At 42.0% G+C, this 15,450-nt stretch overlaps 1 long non-coding RNA gene across 1 annotated transcript in view; it reads right to left on the bottom strand.

The window, feature by feature from the left end:
* The window catches only part of LOC148687506 (uncharacterized), a 54,709-nt gene extending 42,035 nt beyond the window's left edge, over window positions 1-12,674 (bottom strand). The window contains exon 1 of the long non-coding RNA XR_015947847.1: window positions 12,557-12,674. This is a non-coding gene — a long non-coding RNA (uncharacterized LOC148687506). The remainder of the gene's footprint in view (window positions 1-12,556) is intronic.
* Window positions 12,675-15,450: the final 2,776 nt, after the last annotated feature.

The raw sequence follows: 15,450 nt of genomic DNA, 5'->3' as shown, positions 1-15,450 counted from the left end.
AAGGGAAATTTCCACATCCTCCCTTTGGAAGGAAAATGTAATTAAACTCTCTCATAAAATGGTCGTTCTGTAATTGTGTCTCCACAATCCTATGCAAGTCTATTCAGTAATAAGCGCCATCGGTTTCACTGGGGCTGCTTCCAGGTAGACAGGTATCTCATTGTAGCCTTTGTTATTCAGTTTATAATGGCATGCCAGGGACGAATCACATCTGCAGATTTTGCCAACTGATAGAGGTGAGTTTGAACTGGTGGTGGTGCTGACACGTAATTATGCAATAAAAGAAGGAATCCAAGGCACTAATTTCCAACCTGTCAATGGGTAAATTGCTGATCCTGGTGAAATCAATGGCAACGTTTTTGTTGCATCAATTAGGGCAAGGTTTAATAGATTCCATTGAGCCCAGGTGTTTGCCCTGGTGTCCTAATGACTTTCAACAATGCTGGGAGAAATAGTTCAAATCCTTAAGAGCCAGTTTCAACCCTTGGATGACAAAGTTGCCTGAGCAGCAAGATTCCACAGCACCCCACAATCAAGAGACTGACATTTCCCTTCACCCCCCCCTTCCAGTTTAAAAGTAAGATTTTGTTTGTAATCTTGAACCTACCAATGTGAAAGTTTAATCCACTTCACTTGCACAAGGGAGGAATCAGCTTGTTGCAGCGCTCCCTTGTGATGCGTTTCCAATCGTATCTTCATACGAAGATCAGACTTATCACTGATCATTGGGTGGATTACCACCACACGTCGACTGATAGAAACTTTCAGTACTTGTTGATGATGTTCATTAATGGATAAGGAAATTTTTACTGGCTATGAATCTACCACATGCAGTGCCTTTTTTAAGGTGAGTTTATTAAGGAGGACTATAGGCTTACATGAGTTTGACCAAACTGCGGGAGGCGGTGCAGGACAGGAGTGCCTGGCGTGCTATGGTCCATGGGGTCACAAAGAGTCGGACACGACTAAACAACAATAGGCTTACTTAAGAAGGGCCTGCACAATGTGTCACCCATCACAGATCCTCCAAGTGTCCCTATTTCCCAGGGACAGTCCCAGAATTACAGAAGCCAACCTGGTTTCTGAGTTGATCCTGGAATGTCCCACTTTTCCTTAAAGGTAAAGGGACCCCTGACCATTAGGTCCAGTCATGACCAACTCTGGGGTTGCGGCGCTCATCTTACATTATTGGCCGAGGGAGCTGGCATGCAGCTTCCAGGTCATGTGGTCAGCATGACTAAGCTGCTTCTGGCGAACCAGAGCAGCGCACGGAAATGCCATTTGCCTTCCCACTGTAGTGGTACCTATTTATCTACTTGCACTTTGACATGCTTTCGAACTGTTAGGTTGGCAGGAGCTGGGACCGAGCAACAGGAGCTGACCCCGTCGTGGGGATTCGAACCACTGACCTTCTGATTGGCAAGCCCTGGGCTCTGTGGTTTAACCCACAGCGCCATGTTCCTATTTTCATCAGAGAACCGTTGGAGGGTATAGTTATGCAATAAGTAACTATGCAACTTTTAGAAGACATCTGAAAGCAGCCCTGTATAGGGAAGTTTTTGTTTTATGATTTTCTATACATTGGAAGCTGCCCAGAGTGGCTGGGACAACCTAGTCAAATAGAGTATAAATATTTAAGTTGTTGTTGTTGGTGCGATGGAATAGGACATCCCTATTTTCATCAGAGAAATGTTGTAGGATATGGCATCAAGATGCAGCCTACTACTCATGTATAGTAGCCCACCAGAAACACTGAAAAAGCCCAATACAGCCCAATACGGTTGTTCCATTAGTGCAAGGATTTATTTTTGCCGAGGGGAACTTCCCCCTTGTCCTCTCCCCTGCATGCCCCCCACCCACCCAATTTGTTCCAGGGGACTGGGGGAAATCCAGAACAGATTTAGGTGGGCATGATGAGGAGAGGTGGAAAATTATGCTCAAGCTTAAATCCTTGTGCTGATGGAAGCAGTTCCTTAGCACTATGTTGGATACAACATTTGATCTATTCAGGCCAGTTAATTTGATTGTTTTGAGTGTTTCATTGTTATCTGTTCAGTTTTTAAAATTTATTTTGTTCCTAGTTATGTTGTTGTAGGGAGGAGCACATTGGAGGGATTGATTTTGGGGGGCTCTCATCATGGCTAGTGCTATGGAGTGGGTACAAAGCAGATAAAGTAACACTACAATTTCCAGTGGGTAATGTACACACACACACACACACACACACACACACACACTAGCATAAGCCCACGTGCCCTAACAGAAGAAGCCATAAGAGAACTCTTGGGAAAGAAACAAGCCTTTTCTAACCCAAAAAGTTCGTAAATGCTGAGCCAATTCCAAACGGAGAGGGCATGCTTTGCTGAACATCACTGGTCCTTAAGCACCTATTAGAAAGGCACTGCTTCCCGCTTCCTAATGAGGAATTTCAGTACATGGATATGAGTGTTTAAGGATTAATGTCTGGCCTTTAAAGCTTTCAATGGCCTGGGACCAGAATATCTCAATAATTGCTTTCCGTCTTGTCTTGCGTTGGGGGTTGAAGAGGCCAAAATGCCATGGGGGTGGGGAACGAACATGCCAGAGATATTTGGAGAGGGGAAAGAACCTGTATTGGCATTTATATTGCTAATGCTAGAAGCCCTCGAGCCAAAATGGTTCAGCTAGAATGCTTGGTTTCAAAGGAGAGCATAGATTGCTAGAAGGAGCATAATGGAAACTGGTGGAATGGAGCAAACCAGTGAGCATGTACACAAATTCTGTTGGAAGGGAAGGGGATACTGGGGACAATGTCATTTTGTACATCAAAGAGAGCATAAATTCCAACAAGCTAGAAATACCCAAAGAAGCAGATTCTTCCACAGAGTCACTGTGGCTGGCAATATCAGCCCCCATAAGTAATTCAGACGTACTATGATTCCCCTGACCCAAATACCTCTGGCAATTGTGAGTTGGAGAACGGAATGAAGGAGACAGACAAAGGAGGAAGTGTTGTAGTAATGGGTGACTTCAGATTGGGTAAATGTGTGTCCTTCTCACAACAAAGAGGCAAAGTTTCTATATATAGCTGGTCAGGGAACTGGCCAGAGAGGAGGCAACCCTTAAGTGGCACCCAGAACCTGGTGTGAGATGTAAATGTTAGATTGTTTAATCATTATTGATTTTCCAATAAAAACAGCCAATTAACATATCCATCAAATCATAATCATAATCCAATTAAAAACAATAAAATAAAATAAACAACCAAGTTACAATCCTAATTATTAATTTTTCTGGGCTTCCCATAGTCTGGACCTCTGAAGTATATCTCCAATATCTTCGTTCCTGCCTTCTTGTTGTTCTCATATTTTCCACATTCCGATCTTAACGCTTTAAAGTTCTCTGTCCCTGGCTATGCGATTCTCAATCATGTCAGAAATCATATATCCTTTCATCCATCGAGTACAGCTTTATTTGTGTGTGTGTGTGTGTGTGTGTGTGTGTGTGTGTGTATATATATATATATATATATATATATATATATATATATATATTCATATATTCAACTGTCTATTTGCCAGCGTAGCTTTTCCTGACTTCATTCCAATCTTCCAATCTGGGCTGTTGTCCAAGTCTATCATTTAAAGTTTAATGACGCAGCAACTCCCAAGTTGTTAAATTATTCCAATCCGGGCTGTTGTCCAACTCTGTCGTTTGAGCATACTGTTTGCAATATTGCAATGTAAATGAACTGTATTCCACAGATATAAGTCATTTGGTGATCGATCAGCTTTCCTGGAGACGACACAATCCCCCCCTCTGGGCCCTAGAAGGGGGGGTTGCTAGACATCCATTTAGCTTTCTCTCTCGCTCATAATGAAGAAATTTTGCAAACAGATGCACTGTATGTTATCCCAAATTGTTGTCTCAAGTCATTATAAAGTCAGCTAGCAAGTATTTCCCACTTCCCTTGAAAAAGGAAGGAATTCTCATTTTTCCGTGCTGCGTCATATTAACAAGCGTCATCTTGTTTCTTCTTGTTTCTTCTTTTATCTTTACCAAATCTTTCAAGTCTAAGTAAAGCTGCGCAATTGAATACTTAATTATAAATATCTGTACTTTTCAAAAAAAAGTACAGGCTTGGCATAGAAAAACAATTGTAGGTATTGAGAGAGAAAAAAGAACATACCAATCACCCCCGTAATCCAAATACCATGATGAGAATCTCTTTGAAGTCCGAGCTTAAACACCAAGGACTGTGCAGTTATGCAGGTTTTTTCTCAGTCTTCTTCAGTCCAAACTGTGTCTGTTTATTGTCCAAATCTAATTATTTTATCAAACAGATATTTCCAGCTATGAGAGTGGCTTTGGAGAGTGTCAGCCATGTCGTGCTCTGGGACCCAGCATCCTGCCGCTTGCACCTTGATGCAAGCTGACAATCTTGGATGGTCTGCGGGTCTATGAGATAGTCCTCCTCCACCCTGGGGAGTCTGCCAGGGCTAATTACCCCCATATCAACCTTGAATTACCAGCATGGCTGAGGTCCGATCATGTGGGAGTCTGCCATTTCTCACTGCCGAAAACAGGAAGACTCGAGATGTAAATGTTGTTGAGTGAGTTGTAAACAGTGAAGCACAGTGGTAGCAACTTCAACACAAATGTAAGTGGCAATTGCCAAGAAAGTCCAACATAGACATTACTGAGGGAAGTTGGTAGAAAAAAAAGTTGAAAGTCAAAAGGAACAAATTCCTTTGAAATGACCAGGGATTATCCAAAACCACAATAATGGGAACACAGCTAGATTGTATAGCACAGATCAAAAAAGGTACCATCAAGGCCTAGAGGATGCCTGTGTAGTTAGTGCATTGTTACATTATGGAGCTGTGTTGCTATTGGCTTAATGCAACCTTTGCCAACCTGGTGCTTTCCAGATGTTTTGGACCACAGCTCCCATTAGTCCCAGCCAGCATTGCTTTGCAGAACTTTAATGTGCAATTAGCAGCAGAATTTGGGCTCGAGTGCACCATTTCCCCTACAAAGCTAGCCCTTTATCATTCATCTTGCTTTAATGTGACTGCAGGCTAATTCAATGAGTAATTTTCAGAGGCCCCTCAGATCACTGCTTCCAGCACTCACCAGCTCTTCAGCGTCCTTAAATTGCCAATCTACATATTGACTCATTTACAATGACTGAAAGGGTAGGTATGCCTGGGAGCCAGAGATGGGAAAGATGGGGAACAAGTTTTAGAAAGCTACATTTTCTTCTTTTCCTTTTTGGGACATCAGAACACAGTAAAGTGGTGCATTGCAGAGAATTGGCTGAAAGTATGCTGGAGTTTCTCTGTCTTTCTCAAGACTTTGCTTTCCCCCTTTCCCCCCTTTTGATGCAGCAGGTGTTATTAGCACTCCCCTGTATCAGACAATTTGTGGAGCTTGTCTTCAATCTTAATAATGCCCTTAGCATTCCAGCAGATGCTCCACAGGATTCCCAGCTCAGTGCGAGTTCAATGGCAGCAGGATAAATTTCCATCATATTTTAATTAACAAATGTAAACCACATTGGGAGCAGATTTTTATCATGCCACTTTTTTAAGCGAAGGTCTATTATTATTATTATTATTCCTACAAAGCAACAGTGATGTACATTTGCATTCAGTTCTTGTTTTGTGGTACATAATTGTGGGAAGGCGAGTGGGGGAATGATCCATTTGTCCAGCGGTCATGTGAAGCTAGCATAATAATAATAATAATAATAATTAATAATAATAATATAATTTATTATTTATACCCTGCCCATCTGGTTGAGTCTCCCCAGCCACTCTGGACGGCTCCCAATTGAATATTAAAACAATACAGTATTAAATATTAAAAGCTTCCCTAAACAGGGCTGCCTTCAGATGTCTTTTAAAATCAGGATAACTGCTTATTTCCTTGACATCTGATGGAAGGGCATTCCACAGGGCGGGTGCTGCTACTGAGAAGGCCCTCTGCCTGGTTCCCTGTAACCTCACTTCTCGCCGTGGGGGAACCACCAGAAGGCCCTCGGTGCTGGATCTCAGTGTCCGGGCTGAATGGTGGGGGTGGAGACGCTCCTTCAGGTATACAGGACCAAGGCCGTTTAGGGCTTTAAAGGTCAACACCAACACTTTGAATTGTGCTCGGAAACGTACTGCGAGCCAGTGTAGCTCCCAGTGTTACTCTTAGCACCTCATCAGACTGCCGAGTTAGAGGAGGTGTTAAGAGTAGTGGCAGTCTGATAAGGTGTTGAAGTCAGCCTGACTAATGGCCGTGGAGCAAAATTCCCTCCCCTCTCTCTCGCACACAGAAGATGCAACAGGAACATATGAAGCTGCCTTCATTGGCTGGGGATTGAACCTGGGCCCATCTGCACGAGGATGCTTTCTTTCTGAGCTCTGACCTTTCCTCCTATGATCCACATATGTTTTGGTTTAGCAAAATATATGTGTGTGCCAGAAATCTGCCATTCTAGCTGTTTAAATTAATGTACATAACTTTAATAGAAGCAATTAAGCCGCATCCCCCACCAACATCGGGGTGGATGCTTACAAACTGGTCAATATTCTGTCACCTGCGCCTCTCCAAACTGTGCGTAAGAAAAAAGATAACTGTAATTTGATAAAGCATTTCCCTCTATTTTAAGCCCCATGTGTTCTGGCTTACCAGTCTCTAGATCAGCACAGGGTTAGATAACAAGAAGAAAGCCCACTATCTAAATGAAGTGGAACTATTGAGGAAGCAAGTGAAATGGGGAGACTTTATTTCTGACATATTCTGAATATAATGACTACATATTTCTGACATACGGCATTTGGATACTTCATTTAAAAAAAAAATTCCCCATGAGACATTGAATAGAATGGCAAAGTCATATCAAAAGATTAAAAGTAGCTTTTAAAAATAACATTAAATTATTTAGGTGATTGAGGGGTAGGGTGGGGAGAAACAGAACATCTGTATGTTTATTTTTAAAAAGCACCAGCAGCAGGCGTTTAACTTTTAAAATAGTGGAATATCTACCCAGCAAAGAGCCTCAGCTTAATAGGGACTTTTGACTGAATTTTTCTTAGATTAAATGACTGTCTCTATTTAAAGAAGGCAGATTTTCATAGGCACAGAACTACACAAGAGCTTAACATGAAATCCATTCAGAAGGAATACAGATAATCCCCACACTCCTTATTCAAAACTTCTTTACAGCAGAAAACAAGCACACGGAATGAAATACCAGTTTGGTGTCTAACATGAGAGGAGGCTGGCTGGATCAGGCCAGTGGCCCATTTAGTCCACCATCATGTTCTCATAACTGGTATTCAGAAGCATACTGCTTTCAGCTATGGAGGAAGAGCCATCATGGCTAATATTGTAATAATAATAATAATAATAATTAATAATAATAACAATAAATAAAATTTATTATTTATACCCCACCCATCTGCCTAGGTTTCCCCAGCAGAATATTCCAACAGAACATTAAAATACAAAAGTCTGTCAAACATTAAAAGCTTCCCTAAACAGGGCTGCCTTATTATTTAGGGTTGCCATATTTCATTTGGCAGAAGCCCCAGGCAAAAATTGGTTTTAAAAAAAGTTGAATGTCCAGACACATGGCAGCCCATCTCGGCAGTGCTCTTTTTGCCAATTTTCCATAAAAATTGCTAAAAATTAACATTTCTTAACTTTGGTCTCTATCCGCGCCCCACCCACCCCCAAAAGCTCAAAAACTCTTCTGCCTGGATTTACACTGTTTGAAATATGGCAACCCTAATTTATTAAATATGTATACTGCCCTATACCCACAGGTCTCAGAGCAGTTACAACATAAAATCACAAAACAAAATCACAAAATAAATAATAATAATAAAAAACAACCCAATAAACTTCTCCCTCCCCAACACATTTTTAAAGGGCGTGGGATGTTAATCAGGCGACGGCCTAGTCAAAGAGGAACATTTTTCTCCACTGGTGCCTAGAAGTGTATAATGAAGGCGCCAGGCGAACTTCCCTGGGGAGAGCATTCCACAGATGAGGAGCCACCACAGAAAAGGCCTGTTCTCATTTTGCCACCCTCCAGACCTCTCCCGGAGGAGGCACACAAAGAAGGCCCTCAGAGGATGACCTCAAGGTCTGGGTAGGTGTCACAGTCCTGGGCCGTTTAAGGCTTTATAAGTCAAAAACAGCAAGAGCCCCACCCTCCAGGAATTTGTCTCAAAATGTCCATTGCGAGAGGCAGTGAATTGGACCTACTGCTCTCTAGTTCATTCGGAAATGATGCTGCATTCTCTCTTAAACTAGCCAGTATCATTGCAGACAGTCGAGGCCAATCAAAGAAATTTTGCTGCTCGAAGCAAAGGCCACCTCTATTCCAGTACAAGCTGTCCAGACCTGGAGCTGACTCTGAATTCAGCACTGGCAACAAGTAAACCTCCTCCACCACACTTGAGGGCAACAGAGTAGTTTTGGGGACACAGGACAGGCCCTGTGGCAAACTGCAGCTTGGCCCAGAGAGGAATGGCAGGGAGGGTTCCAATCGTTGCCATCACCACCACCCAGCGCCTGCCACTGGAGGCAGCTGACTCACAATGCCTAATAGGAGTGCTTTTTCCTGGGGGGGACTCAGGGGTACACATACCCCTAAACATTTTGTGGATCTACGTTTGGCCTCATTGAGGGGCAGTATTTCAATATGCGTAGGAAAATGAAAGTATCCCTAAACACTGCCTAATATTATTGCTACGGGGATGTGGGTGGCGCTGTGGTGTGAACCACTGAGCCTTGGGCTTGCCGATCAGAAGGTCGGCGTTTCGAATCCCCGCGACGGGGTGAGCTCCCGTTGTTCGGTCCCAGCTCCTGCCAACCTAGCAGTTCGAAAGCACGTCCAAGTGCAAGTAGATAAATAGGTAGCGCTCTGGCAGGAAGGTAAACAGCGTTTCTGTGCACTGCTCTGGTTTTGCCAGAAGCGGCTTAGTCATGCTGGCCACATGACCCGGAAAAACTGTCTGCGGACAAATGTCTGCTCCCTCAGCCTGTAAAGTGAGATGGAGCGCTGCAATCTCAGAGTCGTTCGTGACTGGACTTAACTGTCAGGGGTCCTTTACCTTTACCTTTAACATTATTGCTGGCCCTGCAGGTAGTAACTTGCCTTAATTAAAACCTTGGGGGAGATTTCAATGCTTCCTTATTAAGGACACTCTGTTTAAAAGAAGGGTGGCAGGTTGCACATCATACTTTTTTTTTCTATCTAAATAAATTTCATTCAGAAATTATTAATAAAAGGGGCGGGGGAGATCAGATCAGTTTCTGCTAAAAACTTCCTTGGAATATGTTATCTCCAGGGATATAAAATCACTATACTGAAAGTGGTTTCCCCCCCCCCCTTTATTGATAATAAAAAGCATAATGATTCCTGACTAGCCCTGGCAATCTTACTTTCTCAGCAAACCTTGTGCATATACCAGCTGTAATTGCAGACACTGCCTTTTTTCAGCTCCTATGTACATAATATTCTGTTTGTGTACACACAATATGTAGAGGCAGTAGACTGAACACATAGATAAGGATTAAGCATGATCCAACTCTGTATTCCTCTCTATGAATGCTGAGTCCCCACACACTGTGTTATACCACAAATACTTAACAAGAGTTGATGGAGTTATTGGGCAATATGTTATTTGGGGGGAGATCTTTTTTTGTTTTTTGTTTTTTACAGTTGATCTTTGAAACTTATTTCTCTAGTATCACACATGCATAAATAATGTGAGGCTGCCTTGAAGTACAACACTGATACTGTGGCAAGGTTTTAATTTTTTATTGGTTTTCTGCAGGAGCACAGAAGTTAACCTGTCTAACATAGAAAATCTTTTAGGCCCCAAAACTCCTCACTATCTGTGATCATAGGCTACAACAAAGAACCTTCCAAAATCATTCCTTTGGCCAAAACACTTTTTTAAAAAAACAAACAAACAAACAAACAAATTATCCTGCAAGGCTAATGCAATGCAGAAATCTGATCTGCAGCAGCAACAAAAGTGTTTTTAAAATAACCACTTTTGCTTTTTAAAGTTGTGATAAACAGTGACCCAGATTACAATGTTGCAAGTTCCACTCCCATGAACATTTCTAGTAATGTGAAATTTCTACATCCCTGGGAAAAATTCAGCAAGGCAGGTGGATTTCTGCAAGCGTTCCTATGTAGAAAAGGCAAAAAGTTACTGTCAGATGTGAAGACTTCCTTCTCTCCATCAGACCTTAGCTCAGGAAGATGGTTGAGAATTTCAAAAGTCAGCTTTGGAATTTGAAAAAGTAAATACAGTACTAGAGTGGCTTTGTGGATATGAAGCGTATTGCTGAGTAATCCTAATCCAGAGGTGGGTTACTTCTGGGAGGCTGAGAGAGTTGGAGTAACAAAATCCAAGGCATTGCTTGTTACTTCCACACCCAGGTTTAAGCCCCAAAGTCCCTCACTGAATGTAACTGGGCTCATAAAGAGGCAAGACATATTTATGGGAGATAGGGGTGCTTAAGTTGGTTTTCCTCAGTATGCCACAAAACATCAGAAGGAAGCTGATAAGAGCAGAGGGGTGAGTGTGTTGCTGCCTGAGCGTCCTGTGTTGCTAAGCACTCGCTCTAAAGGATCCAGAAATTGCCACTTTCAGAGACATGATGGCCTTTTAATAACAGCCTTTGATCTGACCTTGTAAAGATGCACTTAACATTCATTCCAGCCTTCAAAAGTGACTCTTCATAGAAGGGTGAATAAATTGTCTCTCCCACTCACCACACAAAGACGGAACAAAACAATTTCAACAATACAAACTTGTTGAAGCAGTTTTGTGTGTACAAACTGATCCTGTCATAGAACCATAGAGTTGCAGAGTTGGAAGGGACCGCGAGGGTAATAAAGTCCAACCTCCTGCAATGCAGGAATCTTTTGCCCAACTTGAACACATGACCCTGAGATTAATAGTCTCATATTATACCGACTGAGCTATCCTGTATATATATATTAGATGTCTCTACAGACTCCCCCAATCCAATGTTTGTCCCTGCCCCAGATCTGAAACCGGACTGTGACCCGGAAATACAAATATATGGAAATCCTATTGGCTTGAATTGCAAAATCAAAATGGCCACGTGGTCCTTGTTTTTTTCACATAGGAGCATGACCTCTGGAGACAAAATAGCCCCTTCAGAGGGGATTAACCCTGCCAAGTTTCAGGTGGCTTCCTCCGGGGCTTTTTCATGCTACCGACCTTTTTAACATTTTCCTTTTCCAAACAAAGAGAATATATACTGCATTTTTAAAAATACGGTAAGTGCTGGATCTTGCTAGTTATCAGGTGAGAATGAGTTATCTCTTGGGAAAATGAGTACAGGGTTGCAACCTAAAGCTTTCAATATATTTATGGAACACTAGCAAAATCAAGGAATTTGAAAACCAAAGTACCTTTTGTTTCTGTTGCTTCAATCGGCATGTCTAGTGGTAGGGCAGAGACAGAAAGCTGTTTTTTCAACATTGACATCACTACACCATGCGGGGTCGGCACTGGGGTGGGGCAGTGTGGTGATGAAGTCAGGGCTGCACTAATGCACTCATAAAAGTGCCAGATTGGCTCCTTTAATGTTTGACGGACTATTGTATTTTAATATTTTGTTGGAAGCCGCCCAGAGTCGCTGGGGAAAGCCCAGCCAGATGGGTGGTGTATAAATAACAAATTATTATTATTATTATTATTATTATTATTATTATTATTATCCACACGGACTTGACCTCATTGCTGTCCTTCCTTTCCCCAGCACTGTCAGGCAGCCTACGATTGCAAGATCAGGAAGGTTGATCTATGGCTATGCCTTACCATACTGGTCACTTCTCAAATCATTTTTCTTATGCCACAGCAGTGCTGGCTGATGTCCATTGTGACCGGTGGGGCAGAAGGCAGGGAGGTGGACCCAGAGCAAATGACAGGCTTCCTCCCTGCTCAACTCTGCAAGGGCAACACTGAGAGGAAGGCAGAGGAAGCTGACAGGTGGTGTCCGAAACATCTAGGGGGGACCAGGTGGGTGAAGGCTGCTCCGAGATGCAGCCAATCCATATTACTCTGGAACTCTATTAATTCAACTGATGCCAGCCTTCATTCGTTTAGCTCACCTGCTCTCAAACATCTCAGACCAAACAAAACATTTTCCTGCTAGAGTAAAGAAAAGGGGACAAATGTGAGCCAAAGCATAAAGCATATTGCATTTCCTTTTTGCTGATTGTTACTAATTTCATGCCTCATTATCCAGATTATGCTTTTCTGCTTTTTTTGTTTCATTTCCCAAAGAGCGACCTTGAGTATGTTGAAGCATTCTGGACTCTGGGGGAATGGCTCTGTGTGCATTAGCTCACTATCTCTTCTGAGTTGGGGCAAGTTGACTTTAAAGCACACACTGCGTAACAGCCAGAGCATCTATGGTAATATATAAAACGTATGAGTAGCCTTCATCTCTGAGGGTCAGCCCAGAAGCCCACCAGAAATCACTACAGAATGGTTTATGGATAAATCAGAATGAAAAATACCTTTGCTGGTTCTTTGCATTTCACGACTCGACTGCTTCTCTCAATAGCAGAGTAGAGGAGTTCTTTTTCCTTTTGTTTAACACTTCACCATAAGGATGAAATTCCTGCAAGCCAAACTGGATGGGACAGCAGGAGACCCGTGATTTCCTCCTTTTTTATTTCATGGAAAAGTGCAGCCACTGACACCCCTCCCAATTTGGAATAAGCCTGTGCGGGTGGTAGATTAACTCATTTCTCATTCTCCTCCACTCCCAACCGTCATTTAAAACCATAATTAAACATTGCGCAAGGTCCCTGAATTTTTTTGAATTTGACAAAACATACCGGACAAGTATTTGAGAAAGAGCATTGAAACGGTCACGGTACTTTCAGGAACTTGGCTTTGGAAATACAAAATACAAAAATACGAATACAAAAATCCAAATTAACATAAAACATTTTAAAACAACCCCACGCCCAAATAAAACAATAAATATACTCTGAGTAGGACGATTGAATTCCAGTCTCTCCCCCCCCCATTTCGTCAATCTTTATTGAATTAAAATGAATATATCCATACAGTATTTGCCATTACAAGCTTACAACATAAGAAAAATGCAAGATAAGGACAAGTGTATAAAAATCAAGGGAAAAAGAAGAGAAAAAACATACGTAATTATGAAATTCCTCAACATTAAGTATTTTGTTAATACAACGATTATTAACACAATTAGAAATAAAAAGTGCTGCAAACATTTAAAAAGACTTCCAAGTATTCTCATTGTACTTTATCTGCTATGTACATTATACCGCACAGTTACCTGTTTCTTGTGATTTTTCATTATACCTCAGTTACCTTTTATGAATTTCAAGGGTCAGTCTAATTCTGCCAGGAGATTTCTGTTTACACCATAATTTTTAAAGTATTCTTCATATATTCTCCATTCCTTATAGACTCTCTGTTTTGTCTGACCTCTGACTCTTCTTGGTCAGCTTTGCTAGCTGCAGGTATTCTACCATTAGATTCTGCCAATCCACTATACTGGTATTGATTGACTCTTCCGGTTTCTTGCCACTAATATTCTGGCAGCTGTTATCCCATATATGATCAATGGTCTTTTTAATTTTCCAAGTTCTTTTGGCAGCATGTATAGGAGGATTTCTGGTCTTTTTAAAAAAGTATGTTTAAGTAGTTTTTTGAGTTCCTCGTATATAATATCCCAAAATTCATGGATTTCTATACAATTCCACCACATGTGTAGATAGGACCTTATCTCTTTTATACATCTGCGACACATGGGTGATCTGTTTTTATACATTTTTGCCGGGGTTTGATGAATACCAGTCTTTGGACACAATTGTTTTCATTGCAGACCTCAATGTTCATGTATGGAAGGATTGGTATAGAGGTCAATAAGGCTCTGTAAAATTCATGACATTTGCAGAATACCGAACACTTCAGAATACCACAGGAACATGACTGTGTGTATATGATAGATGATAACAGGGCATCTTCTGGCTTGTGGCCAACACCACTCTTTTCTCAATTTCCTCTAACCCTTGTAGTTGTGCTTTTATGAGAGCCAGTGTGGTGCAGTGGTTAGAATGCTGGTCTAGGACCTGGGAGACCAGGGTTCAAATCCCTGTGCAGCCATAAAACTCACTAGGTGACCTTGAGCAGGTTATTATCTCTGAGGCTAATCTACCTCCTTGGGATTTTTGTGAGGATAAAAAGGAGAGGGGGAGAAGTGTGTGTGTGTGTGTGTGTGTGTGTGTGTGTGTGTGTGTGTGTGTGACATTGAACTCCTTGGGGAAAATGTGGGATATAAACATAATGAATGAATGAATGAATATTTGTGTACATGGATATGTTCCATGATCACATGGAGTTCGTCATCTACATGATAAAAAATTCCTTTTTCTAAACTTGCCTTGTTTCTCTAGAGGCTATATATGCCTGCATATTTTTCTCTTCTTTATTGCAGCTCTGGCATGCCAAGATATCTTGATTTCAGGTAGATGCTCACTTTATTACATCAGTATTATTATTATTCAGTATTTACTGGATACTCATAACCGGTACAAGATAAGATTATTTAGAAAAAAGAAAATCAGCAGATTTGTTTGTGTGTGTTTCTTACCAGCATTCAGAGAATAAATACACTTTTGATTAACAACTTTGCCTTATGAAATAACTAATAGAAAAGTCACTGCAATAAATGTGCTTCCAAAGTTATGCTCCGTTACATTTCATTCTCAGGCAGCTTTGATTTCGGCATGTAAAACAGCAAAAGGTATCAAAAGCGACTTGCTTGTAGTTGCTTTTGGAGACGTCCACAATATCTTCAGTCTACAGGAATCTTTTACAAATTAGTCCTTTGCAACATCTCATCAACTTTGCAGCTGTAATCACCTTAGTATTCTTATTAAAATCAAGGATTTGTCTAAAGTGTTTATTCCCAAAGAGCCAAATATGCTTTCCTGCTGCATCCTAAACAGCAATCCAGGCAAGAGAACAGGCAGAGCTTCAGATTGCCCACCCTAGTGAAATTGTAATGTATTTATTTTATGGGTTACTTAACTGCGGACATTTGGTGCTACAATTCTGTGTGTGATCATGATTACTGAATGAGATGGGTGGAGGGAACATGCAGCAGCAGAGCAAGCCAATCGGGAGCCGGGGGGCACATGTGCCCTGCGCCCAGGGGTGGGGACAGCCGCTCTCAGGGTGGGGCGGGGCGAGCTGGGTCAGGATGCTCCACAGGGCCTCTGAGGAGTCTGCCTGCCTCCTCCCACTCAGCCGCCCTACATCTGGGGGTGGGGAGGCAGCCGGCGGCCGATTTGGGGCAGCGTGGAGCTTGCAGGCACCCGAGCCACAGCGTCACTCCCAGGAGAGGCGCGTGGCTCAGGCGCGC

The sequence above is a fragment of the Zootoca vivipara genome, chromosome 1 (genome assembly GCF_965207765.1).
Source record: "Zootoca vivipara chromosome 1, rZooViv2.hap1.1, whole genome shotgun sequence".
Lineage (NCBI taxonomy): Eukaryota > Metazoa > Chordata > Lepidosauria > Squamata > Lacertidae > Zootoca > Zootoca vivipara.
Note: the sequence above shows the minus strand (reverse complement) of the source record. Positions and strands in the feature narration are given on the sequence as shown.